The 24,298-nt window shown below is 45.2% G+C and overlaps 1 long non-coding RNA gene across 1 annotated transcript in view; it reads left to right on the top strand.

Moving 5' to 3' along the window:
- Positions 1-24,298, top strand: part of LOC110343069 — a 47,764-nt gene that overhangs the window by 16,810 nt on the left and 6,656 nt on the right. The gene's annotated exons all lie outside the window — the stretch shown is intronic.

Below are 24,298 nucleotides of genomic sequence, written 5' to 3' on the forward strand. Positions count from 1 at the left end.
CTCTCATGTTGACTCCCAGGTGGGATGGCACATGCTCCCCTTGGTCCTTAGAATGAGTTTAACTAGGTATCTACTTGGTTCTGACACCAACCTTTGGGCTTTTGCCACTCATCACGGTCCATATCAGTGTCCAATTGTTTTAAATGGGTCCTTTTTTTCCCCAAAGGGAAGAACTGGCAAAACGAATTCTGTTGTTTCAAGGTGTGTCAAGGGCAGACTGCTAATCTTCCAGTTCTCTGTTGGCTTCGGGATGAAAACTCATGGGTCCGGGAGGTTGATGTAGCAGGCCTGTTGAGAAACTAGAAATCTCGAACCACCTGTTTTCTTTCTTTCTTGGGCTGTAGATTCGATGACACCAAGGGCAGGAAAACTGATTTAGGAGATCTCACTCAAACTGGCTTAGGTAGGCTCCCATGGTCTCAGTTCCAGTTTTTCTCTGCTCCATGCATCTCACCAAATGTTCTGACAGCTGCTGAACTTTATTCTTTTCCTGCAACCAAACACAAACACTCCCTCGACCCCAAATTAGGGTCTTTTCTACTGTCTAGTACATGGATGTCTCCATTTGACCCGAGCAAAAGTTGCTCAAGTTCCATCATGCCAGAATCTGTCTGAAGCAGATTGCTCACTGGAATTCACATTTTAAAAATTTTTAAATGAGGAGTGTATTATTTGATGAGTCATGTGGGGACTGGGGACATTCTATGGTATTCTAGTCTATTCACTTTTTCTATTACAAAATGTCCTTTGTAGGAGAAAGAAATAGTTGCGATCATTACTGAAAGTGAAAAGAAAGGGATGGAGAGGTGGATAGGCATCGAAGAGAGAATATTGAACATATTGCTCTTGTAGAAGACCTGAGTTTTGCTCCCAGTGCCCACAGCAGGCTGTTCACAACCACTTGTAACTACAGCTCCAGGGGATCCAGTGCCTTCTTCTGTCCTCCAAGGATACCTGCACATACCCCCACACAGACACACATACCACACACAGACATAGATACAGACAGACAAGTTTTAAAATGATAAAAAACAATTCTAAAAGGAGGAAAATAATGAAGCACAAGAGTTAATATTTACTAGACTCCACATGTGGAATATTTTCCTAACCACTTTGTAAGTATTTTAGCCCAGGGTGGTGGGCCACACCTGTGACCTCAGTTCTTTGGAGGGTCAGGAGTTCAGGATCACTCTCAGCTATATAGCTCATTTGAGGCCTGGCCACTCTATGAGACACCAACTGAACACCGATATTTTATCATCTTCTAGTTAAAAAGTCTTATGAGGTAGGTGGTATTATCACCCCCATTTACAGACCTGTGGGCAGGTGTGCAGAGTCACATGATATGCACAAGGCCACAAAACCAGTGGCAAATCAGATCTCACAGTGTAGTCCAGGCCCATGTTTATTTACTTATTTATGTTCTGAGACAGGATTTCATTGTGTAGTCCTGGCTGGCCTGGAGCTTCTGTGTAGACCAGGTTAGCCTCGATTTATAGAGATAGCTTTCTTCTACCTCCTGAGTGGTGAGATTAAGGTATGAGCCATCATGTCCAATCCTTTGTTCTTTGTTCTTGTTTTAAAACATAGGGTCTTACTATATAGTCTTGACTGGTCTAGAAGTCACTATGTATTTGAGGCTGGTCTCAGTTTTGCAGAATCCACTTACCTCTGCTTTATAAATGCTGGGATTACAGGTGTACGTCAGCAAGTCTGGCCCCATGTCTGCCTTTTAGTGTTGACTTAATTGTATGGGGTGCTAATATATCTTTCCTATCAGTTCTGTGTTGCTTAAATAAAGCAATAAAACAACTGAAGGACTTGAAAAGCTTAGGTATAGTCAGACTAAATACATACTCATCTATGACAGTTCTTCACTTTTGTTTTTTTGAGACAGGGTCTCATGTAGCACAGGATGATTTTCAGCTCACTACATACTGGGGATGGTCTTGAATTGATGCCCCTCTTGCCTCTTGCCTCCTAGGTGTGCCCAACCATATCCAATTTTGTGCCATGTATTGTCTTGAATGTTAGACAATTACTCTAACAATGGAGCTACATCCTCAGCCTGGGACATTGACTTTTGACTTTCATAAGATAGTACTTGGTCACAAAACTCGGCATGACTCACCAGTTCATTAGGATTGAAACAGAACTCTTCTTTACTTGCCAGCAGGTGGTGGATTGAGGTCCTATTGTATCTGAAGTCCTTCCCTTCCCTTTGATATAGCTAGAAACAAATTCAAAATGGGAGGAAAGCATGCCATCGGTGAGAATAGCCTGGTAAGCATTTGGTTGGTTCAGAGACACCCCAGGTTCTGTTGCTGCTCTTTGTCCTTGCCCCTTCCTCTAGGCTCCTCCAAGACCATGGTGGCAGAGACTCTGCTTGCATCTGGATGTCCCCAGGCTCCCGTTTAGCTCTTCTGATGCTTTGATCCCTTTTGTCATCAAGGCTTATCTGCCAATGCCTTGAAGAGTAAATCTTTGGTGATTGACTTATGCAAATTATCTGATGACTCCACCTTGTAGCTCAGGGTTCAATTCATTGCTAGGAAGTATGACACAGCATGTTTGTTCTATTCTACATGAGACTTCAGTATCTAATGTTTGCTTTCTCTGGCAATGTGGGGGATGGAACACAAGGCCTCACCCCCACTAAAGAAGTACTCTTCCACCAAGCAGCCTCATCCCTTCCACACAAGCTTCCATGTCAAAGAAAGGACAGAAAAGTTTTCTTGCTCTTTCTCTGCCCTAAACTTACTCTGTTTTCTCAAGGCTGCAGGAGAGCACACTTGCCTGCACCAGCTAAGGGTTAACACACACACACATACACACACATACACACACACACAGTACAGTCTTTCACACAAAGGCTTCACACTGAAGGCCGTTCATGCGAATGTTGTCTGCATGAGAAAGCAGTTGCTTCTAATCAGAGGCAGACTCACAGAAAAGTAAATAAATCAAGTTTAAACTTTACTGACATTTAACTCTCACAGGCAGAGGCCCTTTGGAAGCATATTCAAAATAAGGTATTTTAGTTCCAGTTGGCTGGGATTATTCCCATTTTGACTTCTTCCCAGTCTTACTTGTTCCCACGTCAACTGTCACTGAAAGACTGTGTGTGGGAAGCTGGGCTGGGAAGACATTTAATTAGAATTTATCAGGCACATTGATTTTCTTATCTCTTGACTATAGGATGCCACTGTAACTCTAGCTGATGGACATGCTTCCCCCCCCCCAAACCCCAGGGTCACCATGGCAACTCACGATCTATACTTGACTCAGACTTTTGCCCTGAGCTGCTGTCTCAGTGTTACATATAGTCTAGAATACTCAGACTGCCCAGTGTCAGAAACATGCCCAAGCTGTGGGCTGTATTTAGCAATCAGCATCAGCAATACTGGGACCAAGACAGCTCAGAAAGTAATGAGCCTAGGGACTGGAGTCTGAGTGCCAGAACTCACGTGGTCAAAGGGGAGAACTGACTGCCTCATGTTGTTCTTTGAGAGCCACAGCTTTGCCGAGATATGAGCATTCTCCACAACTACCACAAATAATAATGAAAGAAGTATGTGGGCTGATGGAGAAGTGGTCTGACGTGTGCTTTAGATACAGCTAGTAAAACTCCTTCCCAACGCTGTGTCCGCTGAGCAGCCTGTATCCGAGAATGTGGCGAGTGTCCCAACATTGCCTGTAGCCCTAAAATGTTGTATGAAATTAACTCTAATCACCCACAAAGCTGGAAGGAATGTTTCTTTCCTTTCCTTTTAAGAGGTTTTGGTTTTGATTCGTGTGGATGTGCATGTGTGAGTGCATGGCACATGCGTGCACTTGCTGAGGAAGTCAGAGAGGGCATTGGATTCCCTGGAGCCAGAGTTCCAGGTTCTTGTGAGCTGCGGGACATTGGTACCGAGGGATGGAATCAGGTCCTCTGGAAGACGGGCGTGTGCTTCTCTCTGCTGACTCATCTTCCCTCATCAGAACCTGCCCTCACCTCATCCTTCCCTCATCAGAACCTGCCCTCACCTCATCCTTCCCTCATCAGAACCTGCCCTCACCTCATCTTTCCCTCCACCTTTGTGTGGAGGTCAGAGAGCCACTGGGAGGACTTAGTTTCCCACTTGTATTATGTGGGTTCTAGGAACTGAGGTTAGGTGGCCAGGCTTAGCCACCAGTGCCTTTGCTTGAGGAATCATCTTGGCAGACCACAGCAGGTTTCTTAGAAGTCTCTCTGTACCTCCCTTTAATGAGTTTATTTCAGCATGCCAGTTGTTGTGTCTGCATTGCTGAAGGAGAAAACGGGCTTGTTTTTATTGTTGGGATGTGGGTCTCATTTAGGCCAGGCTGCCCTTGAACTTCTGATGCTTCTGCCTCCACCTCCCGACAGCTGGGATTGTAGGCACGTGACAACATGCCTCCTGTAAATAGGGCCTCCTCGTTGCATTCCTTTCCAGTGTACTATACATAATCAGGGAGTTCACTTTAAATTCATGGGTTCCTTACCATGTCCAATGAAATGTCAAACCAAGTACCAGGTAAAGGGAACAGGTACTGGTATTAATTATTTGCTGTGGACTACAGTAGGAACATTATGTTACTTTATCTATTAAGAAGACAGAGGCACAGGGAGACCCAGCTGATTCATCCAGTGGTTGTTGTTAAGTCTGTCCACTGGATCCACTCAATTGCCGCTACCTCAGTAAACAATTCCTTCAAAACCACAAAAGAAGAAAGATTTGCCATAAATACACTCAGATATTGATGTTTCCTTGGCAACAGGCTAAATTAAAACCAAGTAGTGACTGGATGTGTTAGTTTTGTTCAAGAATAATTGTGGGCTCCGCAGCGCTATCCTAGAAGCCCTTTTCATCCTGTGTGGATTGAAGAGAGGCTCCGTCTATTCTCAGGTGCTGTTGTGTAGCATGGGTCACAGAAAAGCTCCCTTTAAGGCAGAGAAACAGGTGCTCCTTCCTTTATTCCCTCCGCTTTGGCCTCTGGTGCCTGCTCACAGGAAACCAGGCCTAGTGCTCAACCTAGTGCCTGCTTAGTGATTAACACTCAGGCCACCATGACCTAATCAGGGCCTGTTGGGACTGAAGTCCTCGGTTACAGTTTCCCCCAGATTAAATACAGCCTAGAAAGTGCCCCCAGAGCATCGTTAATGGGACAGCAGCAGTGCTCTAGAACCTTCCTATCCTTCGGTGAGGTCAGACCATCACACGACTGCATTCTTGCACAGTCTACTTCTCTGCTTGGTTGCTTGGGCGTGGAAACAAGGTCTCATTCTGTAGCCTGCACTGCCCTTGAACTTCTGTCAGTGCTCTTACTTTAGCCCGCAGCTCAGTGAGATTATAGATGCAAGCCACTCTGGTCAGGTTTTTCTTTTTCTAAAAGGAGTTCTGTGGCTCAGTAGGTAGCGGTGCTGTATGTAGGCGCAATGACCTGAGTTCCATCCCACAAGGCAGGAGAAAACTGACTCCTGAGAGTTGTCTTTTGACCTCCTCTGGCTGGCAGTGGTATGTGTGCACCTACACACACACACACACACACACACACCCCTGGGGTGAATCATAAAGATGAAAGTGGAGCTGGGGACATAAGAATCGGTGGAAGGCTTGCCTAGCACGCAAGGGCAGGCCCTAGGTTCTACCCACAGTACCACTTAGACAATTATGGCACATACTATAACCCAACACTCCGGGTGGAGGGCTTGGCTCCCACTTCCTTTGTGGGAAACTATAACACAGAACTCACAGCTACTGGGATATTACTCATTACAGCTTTACTAATCACGATGCCATCAAGGACAGACATGTCATCTAGGAGCTACTTGGTAGGTAATGTGTAATATAAGTTCCCACCAGTTGAAAATGCACCATTCCACGCTATGAGTGTCGTTGAAAGAGAAAACCACAGCACAGGTAGTTTTCCAGATTTTATTTGCTGTTCTGGAATCAGGCACCAGTATGACCCCAGAATGATCCAGAATGTTCTGCCCCACCACGTAGGCTATATGAAACAAGGAAGTAGACTAAAGGGATAGATGGGCCCTCCCCCCAGATTTTAAAAGATAAAGTTTTTATCTTTTTAAAAAGATATCAGTTTTATCAGTTTTTAAAGATATTTTACCTATGTGTATGTTTGTGGGATAAGTTATTTTACCTATGTGTACGTGTGTGGGTGTGTGCGTGTGCGTGCAGTTGCCTGAGGAGGTCAGAACATCAGATCCTGGAGCTTCAAAAGGCTGTGAGTTGCCTGATATATGTCCTGGGAACTGAACTGTGGTCCCCTGCAAGAGGTATATGAGCTCTTAGCTTCTAAACCTCCTCTCTAGCGTGGAGCATGGCTGTGCTTTTTAAATTCTTACATAAAGAATTAAATTTTGGCTGAATATTTGATAATTTTGCCTATGTGCATGTATCTGCATGTGGATGTGTGCACATGAAAGAAGGTGAAAAAGGAGGCCAGAGGGGTTGGATCCCCTGGAACTGGAGTTACATAGAGCTGTTTGTGAGCTGCCCAACGTGGGTGCAGAGGAATCAAACTTAGGTCTTCTAGAAGCGCCCTTAACTGATAAGCCCTGATTTTATGATTTTGACATTAATACTCAAAATCTCAATTTCATATAAAGGCAGAGTACAAAATGATAAAAGAACATTCAGGGCCATTCTCTTCTGATCCCACACTAAAATTTATGTAAGGATTTGTGTGTGTGTGTGTGTGTGTGTGTGGGTGGGTGAACCCAAGTCAACAAGTCAAATAGAAAAATTTAAAAATGAACAATCTAACACAATTCAATCCCCAGATTTACTAATTTGATACTTGTATGTCTATGAATGATAGGAATGACAGTAAGAAAATGTCTTTATTTGGGGGCTGGTGATTAGGTTTAGTGGGTGAAGGCGCCTGCTGCCAAGCCTGACAGCATGAGTTCAGTCCTTGAGACCAACATGGTAGGAGACAACTGATGCCTGAAAGGAGTCTTCTAACTGCACCTCCCCACCACATGCCGTAGCACACGGCCATAAATACACACACACACCAAATTTACTGGTATCCAATTCTATTTGAGTCACTTATTAACTGTGTGATTTTAGGAATATTACTTATCTTCCCATGAGTGTTGCCACTTCTGCAAAACAAGAAAAGTAGGGTCTTATTTTGCTATAAGGTGTAGAATGTGTCTTTTTTAGCATACTATCTAGAGACCTTGGTAACTGTATCTCTTTTTCAAAATCATTCAATGGCCTTCTATCAAATTAGCAGGATACAGGATGTCAGCCTAGGGCTGTGACCCCCGCCCCCTTCTGTCATTTTGAGAGCTCCTCTTGCCTTCTCAGCTCCCCTGGCTGATGGGAGCTGCTACGGCGGTATCCACAGCCGACTCCTAAGGATGTTGCTGGGATTCAGTACTGTCCAGGTTTTCTGATTCATCAGTGACGAGGACAGGGAGAAAGATGTTCTCTTGCCCAGGGATCATCACACAGGACAGCTTCTAGCCTTCCCTTTTGGTTTTCTTTCTGTCCCTCTTTTTATTTTTTCTTGATAGTGTTATTTCTCCTTTCCACCTCCCCCACCAGAATATATTATAACTACTTGAATAACTCCTTATTTCTAAGGAGTTCTACAGAGGTTTCTTCTGTGTGGGAATCTTTAAAAGAATATCTGACTTCTGCCTACAGGCAGGTTTCAGGTTTCTGAAAAGTAATATGCACAAGAATCAACTAAAAAATGTCTTGAGTGCTCCTTTTGCTGGGGGAGGGTCTCATGTACCTCAGGCTGCCTTTGACTGACATATGTAGCTGAGGATGACCCTCAAGTGCTCCTCCTGCCCAATACCAGGATCAGACGTGTGTACCACCACGCTCAGTTTAACTGATGTAGGAGACTGGGCCTGTGACTTTGTGTATGCCAGGCAATTACTCTACCAACTGAGCTAAATGCCCAGCTAATAAAAGGAACTAGTTAATCTGACATCTGTCATAAAACAGTATTCATCATTATCACCTGGCATGTCTTTCCTGTCCACAAAACAGCTAGAAACAAAAGCATAATAAAAAAACCTAACCTGCATTTTCAGTAATTTAAAATGGGAATTTGTGTTAAAGAAAAGTGCATTAAACACACATGCTGTCTCGCTGGGACAGCATGCTCCTCCCGGACCAGGGTGGGTCTCTATTCTGTGATATCTAGAGAGACAATCGTGATCAAACCTGACAGTCTTGCTTCTGTCTGAAATCTCACTGGCTCCTTCCTGCTTACGGAGCCCAGTAGGAAGGCTTTGTCCAATCTGACTCCTCACCCTTCTCCCACTCCAGCTTCACCCATGCAGCCCAGGATCCAGCATCTCCTACATCCATGGCCTTTGTACCTCACTGCACACCAGACACCCTTTCCTGCAGGGATCTGCACAGGTGCTTTCTCCACGTCCTATCAGGCCTAACTAGCCTTCACCTCTGACCCAGCCCTAGATCTCTCCAGACAACCACTCTTTCCTTTGGAGTTTCATAACTATTTGCGTGTAACAATCACATAGCACTTATTGTACTGGATAATTACATCTTCATGTCGGGCCAGGCATGGAGTTCACACTTGTAAAGCCAGCACAGGAAAGGCTGAGGAAGGAGGATGGTCATGAGTTCAAAGCCAATCGGGGCTATGTACACTGTGAAAGCCTGTCTCAAAAAACAACAAAATCAAAACAAAGCAGAAAGAGACAGAGACAGATAAACAGACACATACACACACAAAGACAGAGACAGAGATACAGAGACAGACAGACAGACACACACACACACACACACATACACATACACACACACACAGACACACACACTGGGATGGGGAGGCAGACAGATTTCCGATTGGCTTTTGAGTGATTTGAAGATGAGGTTATTTGGGAGGCAGAGGCAGGCAGATCTCTGTGAGTTCGAGGCCAGCCTGGTCTACAGAGTGAGTTCCAGGACAGCCTCCAAAACAATGCAGAGAAACCCTGTCTCGAAAAACCAAAAAAAAAAAAAAAAAAAGATGAGGTTATTATATCACCTATGACATCTACAGCCATTGTATCTACCACATAGAAAGTACTGAATGTAGGGCAGCTACATACATGCTTTTGTCTGCATTTTATGTGTTTTTAGACCATATTTTAAGACTATTTTAGACTATACTTTTATTTCTTTATTTTAGTTTTTCTAATTTTTAAAAATTGATGCGCAAAAGTGCGTGCGTGCATGCGTGCGTGTGTGCGTGTGCGTGTGTGTGTGTGTGTGTGTGTGTGTGTGTGTGGTATGCTTGCTTGTGTATATCCATGCATATATGTTGGAGCTTGTAAGTATATGTAAATACATGTGTGGAGGTCTGGATATACCTGGAGAATTTCTTGATTACTATTATATTCATTGGGTCAGATTCTCTGGATTGAATCCAGAGCTTGCTGATATGACTAGTCTAGTCACTGACTTCAGAGACCTCCTAAGATTATAAGGGGCATCCTGACCACTTAGCATTTCTGGGGATCCTGAATCCATGTTTATGTGGTAATTGGTTTATCTACTAGTCCTAATTCTTATAATCTTAAACTTAATTTTTTTTGTTTCTCTGTGTAGCTGTAGCTGTCCTAGAACTAGCTCTTGTGGACCAGGCTGGTCTCAAACTCACAGAGATCCACCTGCCTCTACCTCCTAAGTGCTGGGATTAAAGGAGTGCGCCACCACTGCCCAGCAAATTTAATGTAAATTATGCTTCTCTACATACAATATTATATCTTTTCAAAGATACTTTTAAATTTTAAAATTTCATTTGTTTATTTGTTATATACGTGTGTAGCTATGCAGGTCCATGTGTCATAGCCTGTATGTAGAGGTGAGAGCAATTTTCTTTTCTTCTTTCAACATGTGGGGCCCAGGAGTCAGCCTTGGCAGCAAGTGCCTTTTCCTGCTGAGTCATCTTGCAGGCCCAGTATTTGCATTTTTGAATTAGTTTTTTTTTGGGGGGGGGTGGTTTTGAGACTGGGTTTCTCTGTGGCTTTGGAGGCTGTCCTGGAACTAGCTCTTGTAGACCAGGCTGGTCTTGAACTCACAGAGTTCTGCCTGCCTCTGTTGAATGAATTTTTAAGGTAAGTTCAAGTTCACACTGCGTTTTCTAATTTTGCACATTGGAGAACACATTTAAAATGATCGTTCTCAGTGTACGTCTGTCATCTGAAAGGACAAGGGTCAAGGCTTCTCGGGCCACAGCAAGCCTCTCTGTGGCTGTCAGCTGGTCAGTGGAGCAGCAGTTCACTGTCCCTGCTGGACTCTCAACTGATCTTTTGGACTTGTGAGGGCTCAAGACGTCTAACAGAATGGCTGTAACTATGGTGATGAGATGTGCTGTTTTAACTTCCCAACCAGAAAGATAAGATGCCCTCGCAGTTCTGAGTCTGTGTTTCCCAGTGGAGTGTCTGAGGGGCCAGCCGGGCATTTAAGCTGTAGAGTCAGGCCTTGGGCAGATAATGCCTTTTTCCTTTATCCTGGTGCTTTTAAACGAGAGACAGTGACTGACAGCACATTCAGTAGAACTGCTATCAAGACCATGTAAATGTGTGATGGGGTAAAGCTATTATGGGGCTGCTTGTGAATCTTGAGTGAACTAGTGTGTGTTTGGATTGTATTTTTGTACAAACACGTTAGACATGGTTAGAACAGGTACCTTGAAGATCCAGGGAGCACAGAGAAGGTGTGATGGCCAATGTGTCCCCATCCCTCCCTCTGAAAATTCAACTTGCTGCAGGTTTTCTTTGCAAACACTACAGAAATATTTCTAGAGGGCAAGGCACAGGGGTGGACCTGAAATAAAGCATATATACATGTAATAGCTAACCTTTGATCATAAGGAAACGTTATAAAAAAGTTTACATGCTCTATTACCTTCAAATAACAGTGGAGGGACTATCAAAGTAGCTCGGGAGGAGAGGTGCTTATCACCAAACCTGGAGATTTGAATTCTATCTCCGGAATCCAGTCCGTGGAAGGAGAGAACCAATTCTTGTGACCTGTCCTCTGCCTCCACATGTGTATATGATGCCTGCGCACGAATGCACATACAAATAATAAATGAATGAATGAATAAATAAATAAATGAGTGAATGAATAGATATAAGTAAAAAAAAACAAAAACAAAACAAAAACACCAGGCTTGTCAGGGCTGGTGAGCTGGTTCGGCAGGTAAGGGCACTGTGGCCAAGCCTGATAATGTGGTTCTATCCCCAGAATTCACATGGTGGAAGAAGAGAACTAACTGTAGTAAGTTTTCCTCTGACCTCTACATATACACTGTGGCACGGGTGAACACACACATGAATGAATGAATAAATAAATATAACAAAATTTATAGCAGAGGATGTGGGGAAATCAAATCTTATAAGCCTAGAGATAGCTGCTGTCCATCTCTGAAGGATAAATTCTCTCTAACTTGTTTGTGCCGCTACCCTCTTGCCATGATCTCAAATGTACCCCCTTAGCTCCTCTTCACTCATTTTTGTTGTTGCTTCTAGAGACAGAATCTGCTATCGCCAAGGCTGGCCTCTAATCTGCTAAGTAACCAAGGATGACCTTGATGTCCTGATACTGCATCTCCCAGATGCTAGATTACAGGTGTATACCAGCATGTACCTTCCGTGCTCACTCACTCTCCAGGCTCCTGTGGAGGAACACAGTAGCTTTGTAATTTTGACAACTCTGAGGTTGATGGTAGGGCAGTGGCTTCATGTTCAGCCTGGGTTTGCTTCATCTCTAAGATGTCAAGAAGACAACTGAGACTTTCTCATGCTTTTTTCCTCTTTGCTATTCTTCCTCCCATTTTCCTCCTGGGACACTCAACACACCAAAGAAAACACCCAGAGTAGGCATCTCTAACACACACCTTTTCAAGTGTTTATCAAAAGCTTGACCACATGTTTTTCTAGTACAAATGCTACATGTATCCACATATGGATGTGCTAAAGAAATCCTCCTCTTATTTGAGGTTGTCTTGACCTGAATCTTCGCAATCCCCAGGTTGATGGGTATGACCTCAAGGGAGGATTCCTTTGTGACTGGGCTGGAACAACATAGCAGAATCAAGAAGGCATGAAACTTATTCCATCAGCATAGTCCATGTGGGAAAGGATTGAATAATGCATTCCCAAACCTCTCTCCAAGAGAGACATTATTCAGTTAAGACTTTTCCACGGTGCCATGGACTTGGGAGAGCAAGAGAAGGACAAAAGTGTTATGTTGAGTAGACACAATGGACACAGAGCAGTAGGAGAAGCTTCCAGACTAGGAAGGGATGTATGGGGGAGTCCTTCCTTCTCAGAAAGTTTTTGAGTCTTGGGTTATATTAGACTCTTCTAATTTCCTCTTTCTCTAAATCTTTCAAGCATTCAATGATTTTTGAATTTTTTGCATTTGTATGTGTACATACATTTGTGCAGTTGCATGGGCATACATGTGTGCTTGTGTGTAGAGACAAGAGGCTAATGTTGGATGACTTGCACAATCTTTCTCCACCTGATTTTTCTTTTGGGACATGGTTTTGCCCTGACCCTGGAGCTCTTTGATTCAGATAGGCTGAATGGCCAGCAAACTCCTGGAATCCTCCTGTTTTTCTGCCTTCCTAGCACTAGGAATACAGGCACTCAGGGTGTAGGTCTATTCTAATTATTGAGGTCTAACTAAGCTCCCCATGCTTGCACTGCAAGAGATTAACAAACTGAGCCATCTCCCCAGCCCTGAGTCTTTAAATATTTCAAGTTGTTTATTGTATAATTTGTAATAAAGCTTAATGCAGAGTTGTGTGCCAGAAAATCAAGAAGCCAATTCCTTTGACAACAGCTACTCCCTGAACAACAAAATGTCAAGGAATAAATTGAATCTGAGAGGTGAAAAACTTTGAAAAATGTAGAATATTGATGAAAGAAATTGTAGAGGACACACAAAGTCATCCTGTGTTCATTACCAGAAGAACCAATATTGGAATAATAGATTTTTAAAAAATCTATAGTGCTGGGGATACAAGTAGTTTTAGTACATAGAGTGCTTGCCTAGTGTATGGAAAGTTTTAGATTTAATCCCTGGTGTATCACACACACACATATAGACATAAATAATCATTAAAAAACAACTCTGATGAGGAGTGCGCGTGCGCGCGCGCGCGCACACACACACACACACACACACACACACACACACACACACACAGAGGCTCCAGAGGAGTGTGTCTGGTATCCTTTTTCATCACTCTCTGCCTGATTTCTCCGAGGCAGGGTCTTCACCTCTACAGGAACCTGCAGCTCACATTATTTGGCGAGCCTGGCCACCAGTGAGCCCCAGCAGTCCACCTGCTACAGTGTTGGGGTTGTAGGGATAGGCAAGTCCACGCGTGCGGCATTACATGAGTGCTGGGGTCCAAACTGAGGTCCTCGTGGCTGCACAGCAAGCACTCAACTACTGAGACATCTCTCCTGCTCTATTTGAACATTAAAAAAGCATGAATTGGATGTTTGTGGGCTGGGAAGATGGCTCAGTGGTTAAGAATTGGTAATTCACTCCTCCTGCAGAGGATCTGAATTTGGCTGCCAGCATCCACATTGTGTAGCTCGCCAGTACCCTCTTCTGAACTTCACAGGACGGGAGCATCATACGTGCGCGCACACACACACACACACACACACACACACACACACACACACACACACACACACAGAGGATTGGAGCATCACACATGCACACACACATACACAGTGTACTGGAGCATCACACATGCACACACACACACACAATCGAAAAATCTTTAAAAAGTACTCAACACAACATTGCCGTCAAATAGATGAGTAGAAAACAAAGCTACAGCCGGGCGTTGGTGGCGCACGCCTTTAATCCCAGCACTTGGGAGGTAGAGGCAGGCGGATCTCTGTGAGATCAGAGCAAGTTCCAGGACAGCCCCCAAAGCCACAGAGAAACCCTGTCTCAACCCCCCCCCAAAAAAAGAAAACAAAGCTACAGTGAGATATCCCTGTGCTCCAATAAAGAGACCACAGGACCAAAGATGATAGGTACTGGTGAGAATGTGCATTGAAGTGAACCCTCACATAGTGCCATGGAAGGTAAATCAGTCTGGGCATTATGGAAAAGAGTGTGGAGGTTCTCTAGACATTATCAGAACTACACAGAGTTCCACTCCTGGGTATTTACAGGCAATGGGATGGGATCTGTGGATGGAAGAGGCATCTGCCCTCCCATACTCATTAAAACCTTTCACAATGGAAACACCCTGTCTGTTGAATGAGAAATGCATTTTAAAAAATACATGTAAACCACTGGATACTGTTCCACTATAAGAAGAATGAATTGCTGTTGTCATGACAACATGTATGGCGTTGGAAACCATTTTGCCAAGTGAAATAAGCCAGACACAGAAAGCCGAGCACTGATGACCTCATCGTGTGGAAACTCTGCACAGGCCAAATGGGTAGACATTAAGAGTAGAATGGTGTTCACCAGAGGCTGGAGTGTAGGAAGGAGGGAGACTTGGGAATATGATGCTTGAGTAGAGGGCTGTAGGGTACTGTGATCAAGAAAGGTCAGTGTGTCCTGTTGCACTGGATAGCTTAAAAACCTATCAGGAAGGTTGAGTGCTTTTGCCACAAAATAGTATTAAATCTTTGATAGATGTTTATTCTGACTGATATCAGCAGGTACTGGAGTTTTGCGGGTGCATCTGGAGGGGCTCTGGGTTCTTATGAACTGGAGCAGGGAATTAGACAGGAACAGGAATGGTATTAGAAGGAGGGGCAGTTTATTAGAAAAAGACTTTTCCAAAGGAGGAAGCAGTGTGGAGCAAGGGAGAGTGTTGGAAACTAAGGGACCACACCCAAACAAAGGATGGGGGCAGGGTGACACCCCTTGGTGAAGACTTCTGGGCCATTTGCATAGTGCAGTCTTGCTGGGTCCTGCTCTGTCACATGTGGTTCTACACACACATGCATCACATGTCTCATTAGCATATTAAAGTCTCTACCCAGACTCACACGTTAGTAGACACTCTGTAATGCCAGGGGCTGGATTTAGTTGGCCCCAGTGTGGCTCAGGTCTGGGTTGTGTGTGATTCCAGCCTCCCATTTCCATTAGCATATGCCTTTCATATGATAATTGGGCAGCTTTTGCGCTGGGCCTCCCAGACTCTAAACTGTACTCTTTGCCTCACGAAGACTGTTGTACTGAATCAGGCTCATTCTGTACGTCCCTCAATATGCTAATTACAGAAACAATGGGTTTTGCAAAAGAGAGAGTTAATTCATGAGGGGGCCTTAGAGCTGGGAGAAAGGGTCCCAAACCTGCCAGGAGGAGAGAGTTTAGGGGTGCATAGGGATGATGAAGCAGAACAGATCTCAGCTCTGAGGAGGCTGAGGTGGGAGCATCATGTGGTTGAAGGCAGCCCAGGGAGAAGCCATAGTGAGAAAGAAATCGAATGGCCCAGGACTGGAGGGAAAGTAATAGGATAACAGGAAATGTGAGTCAGGTTTGTAATTAAACTTCAGGGTGCCCCTTGGCCTTTAAGAAATGTCATCAGCATGTTCTGAGGAGAGAGCTTTTGCCATCTGGTGTCAAAAGTCATCCGTGGCAAACTTATGCAAGCTCAGATAAAAGGTGGGTGATTTCAGCTGGCTTCAGTTACCTCCAAGCTTATGAAAAGCGTCTTAGGCAACTGTTACCATGGTGACCCACATTGCACAGATGTTATTGATAGCAAAGCTAATGGAACAATATCACTTAGCCATGTGACCACTGAAATTGAAACTAAAAGCCAGCAACTAAAAGCAAGTGAAGCTATAGCTTTTATTCATGCTTTCCTTTGGTTTTGGCTACATAATCCGTGTCTTGATACATCTCCCACTACTCCAATAACATATAAAAAATTTTAAGATTTTTTTTTAGTTTTTTTGTCTTTAATGTGTATCAGTATTTGGTCTGCATGTGTATGTGTGCAGAGTGCATAGGTCCCGCGTGGAGGTCAGAAGACACCATCTGATCTCCTCAGACAGGAGTCGGCAATGGTTGGGAGCCACTGTGTGGATACTGGGAATTAACCTTCTCTGGAAGAGCAGTTGCTCCCTTTGCTCTAGACTTCTTAGCCTCCTTTTGCAGCACGTTCATCGTGCTGCACCATACAGTCTCTTTGTTGTCACAGGATGGTAAGAAACAGGAGTAGACAGGGTGTGCATGAGCCTTCCTGTCACTCAAGGAAAACCTCACCATCGTCACAGGGCTGTAAGGAAAACTTCACAGTGTGGTAAGAAACAGAAATAGACAGGGTTGTGCATGAAGTCTTCCTGTCACTCAGGGCATTCTTCACCTAGAAAGCATGTGTTCTACAGCAATAGCTTGAATGGTGACTACTGGTGACAAAATTAAGTCAGCTTGCAGAACAGGGTTGTACATGTACTTTAAACCGAAAGCCATGCTTATCAAAATGGCAGGTGTGATTCGGGAACTTAGTCAGCAGAACAAAGTTAATTTTGCATGAAACTGATGCCAGAAATGTGACTTTATTGTGTTTTGTTTGGAATTGAAGTTGTAAGTTCCATAATGCAGTTTTATTGTATAAACTATATAAGCTCAGGGATATCTCTCCCCCTCCTTCTGACAAGTCCAGGGCCTTGCTCAGACCAGGCAGCTCTCCATCAGTGAGCAGCGCGCCAGCCCCAGACTCAGTTTCGTGTACACTAAGACCAGCACGTGCCTACTTCCAGCGTTTATTCTGTTTCTTCCCTGAGCAGACAACACGGCTGCCCACTTAGTTCATCGCAGTTCCTGCTCTTCACCACACAGGGGCTGCTCCTGAGTGACTACCTGCAAGGCACACCACGCCCGACAAAGCAACTGGAGGAGGCAGGGCTCATTTCGGCTAACGGTTTGAGATGCAGCACCATGTGCTGGGAGAAGTCATGGCCCCTGGAACTTGAGACAAGCAGACAGCCATAACTGTATCCTCAGTCAGGCAGCAGAGAGTGGAGGAGGGAGGGAGGGGAGCTGGTGGTTCCCCCCATTAGCCCTTACCCCCAAATAATAAACCTCTTTATTGTATTTCATTATGTTGGCTTTCTCCTCTTTATTGATGTGGGAGCCCAGATGGCATTCACGGTAGGTATTAACCTAATTTAGCCATTTCCTCACAGACATGCCCAGGGATTCACTTCCTAGGTGATTGACTCTACACCCTGTCAAGCGGACAATGTTAACCATCACAGTGAGTAACACCCAGCCAATTTGGGGGACATGGCATATGCCAAGAGTTCAAACTTGATAGTGGAACCTTCTTGTTCCTTAACAAGGTGTTTTACCGTGGGCTACAAACTCCCCAGTCATTCAGGGGTCTTCAACAGGATCACCAAGATGAGGAGAGGAAGGATTTAAAGGTTGACAAGCAAAAAATTATACTTAGGAGCAGCAAAGAAAGAAAACCAGGAGTTTGGGGTACGACATATGATATGAATGTTAACTTGACACAATGTAGGGTCACCCAGGAAGAAAGTCTAGATGAAAGACTATCTAGACGAGAACAGCTGATAGGCATGCCTGGGAAGGACTGTCTAGACCACCTTAACGGTTCCAGGAAGACTCAGGCTACAGTGAGCAGCAACCTTCCCTGGGCTTGGGTCTTGCACTGTCTAAAAAGGAGACAGCAACCTGAGTGCCTTTAAGCATGTATATGTGCATTCTCTCTCTCTCTCCATTTTAATTTTTTGAAATTCTGTGTATTCTGTCTGTTTGTGTGTGTGTGTGTGTGTGTGTGTGAGAGAGAGAGAGAGAGAGAGAGAGAGAGAGAAAGACAGAGAAAGAGAGAGAGGGAGGGAGGGAGGGGGAGAGAGAGGGAGAGAGGGAGAGAGAGAGAGGGAGAGAGGGAGAGAGGGGGAAAGAGAGAGGGAGAGAGGGAGAGAGGGGGAGAGAGAGAGGGAGAGAGGGAGAGCACAGTGCTAGCAGAGGTCAGAGTTGCCAAATCTCTCAGGAATTGTAGTGATGGACAACCTGCTGTGTCAGTGTGGTTCTAGAACTGGGAACTGGACTCAGATCCTCTGGGCTAGCAGGAAGAGCTCTTAACCACTGGGCCATCTCTCCATCCCTTCTTTCTGCCCCCCTCCCCTTAAAAATCTTTTTGATGTTGTTTTGTTTAGTTCTTTTCCAGACAGGGTGTCTCTGTCATCCTGGCTGTCATGGAACCCTCTATGTAGATCAGGCTGGTCTTGAATTCATAGAGATCTCCCTGCCTCTGCCTCCCTATTGCAGGGATTAAAGGTGTGTGCCAGCACACCAGGCTCTCTGTCTTGACTGTGGACATGTTCTAAGTCCCTGCTGCCATGACTTCCTTTCGGTAATAGTTTCCAGCTAAAATGAGCCCCTTCTTCCTTAAGTTGCTTTGACAAGGTTTTTGTTTTGTTTTGTTTTGTTTTGTTTTGATCACAGCAACAAGAAAGCAGGGCAGGGTGGAAAGGCAGTTCTGCAGGGTTTGGGTAATCAAGTGTGGAGTAGTTTTCGAACCCTGGAGAGTTTGCATGCTTGAAGTTATGAGTAAGATTCCCTCCGTGTCCTTCCAGGCTGGGAGGAAAAGACTGGGCTGGTTTCCCGGTGCCACTGTACTTTGAGAAGACTATTTCCCCTTGTTTAGGACAGTTGGGAGTCCTCAAGGTTGGTCTTTGAGAGACATTATTGTGAGCTGTTCCGTCAGTTAGCGAGCCGCTAAGCACGAGGAACTCTCTCAAAGACAGACATTAAATCGGGAGGTACTGGTGCGACCCCTCTTGAGACAGTAACTATTCAATGAGAATGGCACCCCACCCCACCCCACACTGCTTTGATGGTCTGCACTGGAATGTTAGTATCCCAGTCTTTTGTGCATTTCCGGGAGGACTGAGAAGAGCAAAGGAGTTTCTTCTGTCTTTAGTAGCTTGGATTCCTAAGGTCTTCAGTGTGAGGATTTCCCCATTACCTTAGCTAGGAGGGATTGTATAGTAATGCTGTCCTGTAGGAAGAAACCCAGGGCGGGGACGCTATCTAGCCGCCAGGTAGGTTTCAGTTGTGGGCATATAAAATATCACCGACATCTGGTTTACATGGCCGAGAGCTCTGTGGCTTCGCATTCCTCACCCAGCCCTTCCACACGTGCCTCATGTGTGGGACTACTCTCTCCACCTGTCTGAGTGCTTCTCTGGACTGCTCACCGCCTTGGGTACCACACAGCTGTGCGTGGGGGCTGATGACTGATCCCATTGCTGAAGAGGATGAGGCAAGATTGTGAGTTCCAAGGCAGCCTAGGCTACTTCACAAGACAGAGCACCACAGAGGTTAAAGGGGCCAGAGATGCTCAGTGAGTGATCATGCAAATGACAGGTGGCTTCAAAGATCCACCCAAGAAGACAGGCAGGGCTGGGAGTCCAGAGAAAGGCCCCCTGAGGAGCTCTGAAGGCTTCAGTCTGAGGTCTGAGGGTGGAGTGGGGATTCACCCTACAAAGGGTAAAATGACAGGAATGTTCCCTCCCGTTTCAGAAAGGTGGACCTTTGCCCCCCCCCCCCAGCCGAAGGAAGGACATGGTTTTGAAAGGATGCTATACTTGGGCAGGGAAGACCTCCTGTGAGGTCTCTTGCAGTCTCAAGTCTAGAAGGACTGGGGAATCTAGGGAATTTTGTGTGGGGCTTTATTCTAAAAGTGGTTGGAAGCAGTTAGAGGTTTTCATTTCAGTCAAAGTGGTTTCTTCTTTTCTTTTCTTTTTTTTAGCATGCCATATGATCATGCCTTTTTTATTTTTAATTTTTAATTTTTTTTTTTTTGGTTTTTACAAGGCAGGGTTTCTCTGTATTGTTTTGGAGGCTGTCGGTCCAGCCTGGCCTTGAACTCACAGAGATCTGCTTGCCTTTGCCTCCCGCGTGCTGGGATTAAAGGCGTGAGCCACCACCGCCCGGCATGATCATGCCATTCTAAGATGTTTAATAATCCACATGGTCAGAATGGTACCTAAACTTTCTGTTTTCTGTTTTAGGTTTAACTCCTGGCACAGGGTGGCACCTATTTGGCTTTTGGGAAGAGTTCTGATCAGTCTATGGGGAGAATAGAAAAGCAAATGGCCGTGCAATGAAGGCATGGCATGTAAACTTTTAAAAAAATCAATGATTTTTAATTTACCCTGTGTGTGTGTGTGTGTGTGTGTGTGAGAGAGAGAGAGAGAGAGAGAGAGAGAGAGAGAGAGAGAGAGAGAGAGAGGGCGCGCACGCACTCTATGGTGCTTGATAGTTCCCTAGCTTTCCTTGTGGACTATGGGAGTGGTTTCTGACATATTCTAAGGGCCACATCCCATTCTCTTTCGTAGGCATTTTGGCCATCTGCACATGTGGATGGCAAAGATGCCCGGTTGCCTTGAATAAACATGGTCTGCCTAAGTCAGGCCAAGACACTCTCTCTTTCCACCTCCTGTCTCTCTACGGCTGCCGGTAAATAGTCTAACAGCGGTCACGTGTAGGTGAAAGGACAAGTCGCAAGTTCTCTCCTTTTACCGTGCGGGGCCTGGACGTCAAACTCAGGTTGTCAGGCTTGGTGACAAGAGCCTTTACCTGCTGAGCCATAGAGATGGTCACAAATCTAAAATTTCAAAACAAGTTTTGTATGACCACTCTTAAACTATTGCTGCCTTTCAGGGCCCCTTCCCTTAAAAAAATTTACTTTTGGGACAGGGTCTCACGTATCCAGACTGACCTTAAATTTAATATCTAGCTGAAGATGACTTGGAAAGTTTGAACTTCTGGTTTTCTTGCCACCAGACCTCCCTAGGGCTGGGTTATGAGTGTGTGTCAGCATGCCTGGCTTGTGCAGTGCTGGCGGTGAACTCAGGGCTTTGTACGTGCTAGCAGAGCTGTACCCCCCGGCCTGGTTTTACCTTTAGAGACCATCTCGCCCAGGCTACTTCCAAATCCAGGGATTATTCCAAGCCCATTTGACTCACACTTCCTTCTCTAGCACGGTTCTGCTCCCACCACATTTCAAGGCACAGGCCTAGGGCCTTTTCTAACTTTTTTCCCTTCAACCCAGTAAACAACTCTCAGCAGCGACCTATCCTGCGATTCCGTGCATGCATCTACAGCAGGGATGGGGAATGGGGGTGGGTGGGGGTGGGTTCTGGTATCTTCCCCTTGTCCTTAGAAATGTACTTTCACAATTACCAAGTCAAGGTCGCTCCTCACGGGGCCGAACACCTGGGCTTTTGCGAGCCCTTGTCCTGGTCTGTTTCAGGGTACGAAGGTGGGGGCGGGGTGTGGTGCGGGAGGCTCCTGCTGCATCATCTTAACTTTAAACGGTCTCGGGAGCCTTTGCAGCAGCCCCAGACTGGGTTCAAGCTCTCTTTTCCAAGATCCTGTATCACATTCTACCTGCCAGTCCTTCCGCCTTTCTCGCCTTCTACCCCGCCCCACAAATCTAAGCTGCAAGCCCACTGTGTGCTAGTCAGTGTTCTAGAGGCAGTGGGGCAGGGCTGGCCGCATGAGGACCTGCACTTGAACTCCTAGACTTGCTTTAATACTCTGCTCCTACTGCAGTGAATGTCTTTTCTTTCTTTGTATTTGTTATTTTAGACACGCATGGAGAGCCTGTGTTTTCATTTTTGACTGTGCCCCACTAATTATGTAGTTATTCTGGCACCCGGGGTCGTGAAGAAAACAGGCCTAAATTCCCACTGTTGCAAAAACTCACATTCTTTTTTGGGGGATGGGAGTTTGAGACGAAGTTTCACTCTGTAGCCCAGGCTAGCCCCACACCCACACTTTCTTTGTAGCTCAGTCTAGCTAGCGTCTACTCCTGGCAACCTCCTGTCTCGGTTTCTGGGGTGCTGAGATTACAGGTGTAGCTTCAGTAGTTGGCCCTGTGTGATAGTTGCGTATTTACTCTTCTGTCATTCCTTCTAGGCTGCCGGCTGACAGAAGGAAAGCAAGCCTGCTTACCCCACCGCTGGCTGCCCTCCTACTATCCTCCCCAAGCAGCAGGATTGTGGGCAGGCATTTCCATGCTCCGTTCAGAAATTACTTCTAACCAAAGAACTCTAGAATTTAGGGTTTGTGTAGGCTATGTCTGTTTCCAGAATTAAACTCCGGCATGTGGCTCACCTGGTAGAGTGCTTGCCCGGCATGCACAAAGCCCTGGGTTCAATCCCCAGCAACACATAAACTAAGCTGGTGGTATCATGCCTGTAACCTACTCAGGGGTATCCAAGTGGTACCCAAGAGGGTCTGACTTCAAGGTTATCCTCCGCTGTGCGGTTTATTCCAAGCCAGTCTTGGGCAAATGAGACTGTGTCTCAAAACACGAAAGCAACCAAAAGTTGATAGAATGCACGGCTAATCCTTATCTCTTACCTTGTACTGCCATCCTGTGGCCATTTCATTTTCTAGCTGGAAAAAGAAAGAAAACCATTTCTACACACTCCATAGCCTCAGTTAGCAACATACTTGACCTATTGATCTTGCAGAGGAAGACAGATGCCCTTCTCTTCTGCCTTCAGCATACTCTTCGTGATCCTCAAACTACAGAGCGAGGGACCTCGGGCACCTGTGGCTCCTGGCTCAAGTTAGCTGTAGAAAGAATGCCTGTGCCCCATGGGAGTGGACCCTCAGCAAATGTACTGCTTAGCTCTGGTTGCGTTTGATCATAGACAGAGTACAGGAATATGGGAATTTGTGTTTTTTATCACTTGTTTTTCCTGTTCTTTGAGATTCCTTTTTATAGACTACATTCAGTTGTTTGTCTGTTTGTCTTATTATGACGCCATGACTGATCTGTAGCTCACTGTGTAGGCTGGGCATGTCTCATAAACATGTCTCAATTACTCTCAACAGTTAGCTGTATATAACACCAAAAGTATGACAATTATATAATTCACTATTATTATTATTTTGGTTTTTTGAGACAGGGTTTCTCTGTGGCTTTGGAGGCTGTCCTGGAACTAGCTCTTGTAGACCAAGCTGGTCTTGAGCTCACAGAGATCTGCCTGTCTCTACCTCCCAAGTACTGGGATTAAAGGTGTACGTCACCACTGCCCGGCTTAATTTACCATTATTAGAGAAATGTTTTGCCTTGGGTCTCCCCTAGGTTTACTCTCATGGGCAATATTTCTCTGAATGTGACTTCTTGTGCATTTTCTTTTCTTTTTTAATTAATTAATTAATTAATTTTGCATCCTGGACATAGCCTCCCCTCCCTCCTCTCCTCCCACTCCCTCCATCCTCCTCTCCTTCCCCCCTCAATCCGTTCCTCCTCCATATTCAGTCAGAAAGGGGCAGGCCTCCTAGGGGCATCAGCAAAGCATAGCATATCAAGCTGCCATAAGACTAGGCACCTCCCCCTGTATTCAGGCTGGGCAAGGCAATCCAATCCAGCTTGTGGAAGAGGTTCTCAAGAGCCTGTCAAAGTACCAGGAACCACCCTGCTTCCATTGCCAGGAGTCCCACAAATAGACCACGCTACTCAACTGTCACATATATGCAGAAAGCTTAGGTCAGTCCCATGCAGGCTTCCTGGTTATTGGTTCAGACACTTGAGTTTTCATGAGCCAGACTAGTGGTTTCTGTGGATTTTCCTGCAATGTCCCTGACCCCCCAAGTTCCTACAATCCTTCTTCCTTCTCCTCAGCAGGACTCCCCGAGCTCTGCCCAATGTTGGGTCCATGGCATTTTCTAATACATGTATCTCAGTGAGAGTGGGATAGTACATGTCCACTTTATTAGACGCTGTCACACTGTGTTCCAAAGGCAGTGTATTGATGTGTACCATTCTTCCTGCTACTAAAAATGGATGTGAGAAAGATATTTTGGCAACAGATATTTTAATATTTATGAAACCAGGAAGGCATAAAATGCAACTTTTGGAGATGTGTCTCTCATATGTGTGTGTGAGTATGGTATATGTGTAACTCAGACCCCTGAGTGTTGGGATTAAAGATGAGTCACCATGCTCAGCGGAAGGGAGCCATTTGATTTTGTCCCAATTGCCCCCTTAAATGCTAATGAGACTGGATGTTGTTTTCATGTTTATAGACAATAAATATGCATTTTATAAAATGTTTATTTATGGGTTGGGGATTTAGTTAATAGCAGTGCTTATATGATATGCATTTGGATTCAATCCCTGATACCAAAAAAAATCTATTCATGTATTTTGTCTGCCTTTGTCCTCCCCTCCGCTTCTTTCTTTCTAACAGTTGAAGAAAGGCCTTTATCAGGGGTAAGGCAGCAGACAC

This window comes from Mesocricetus auratus, unplaced genomic scaffold (assembly GCF_017639785.1).
Source record: "Mesocricetus auratus isolate SY011 unplaced genomic scaffold, BCM_Maur_2.0 Super-Scaffold_100009, whole genome shotgun sequence".
In the NCBI taxonomy this organism is placed as follows: Eukaryota; Metazoa; Chordata; class Mammalia; order Rodentia; family Cricetidae; genus Mesocricetus; species Mesocricetus auratus.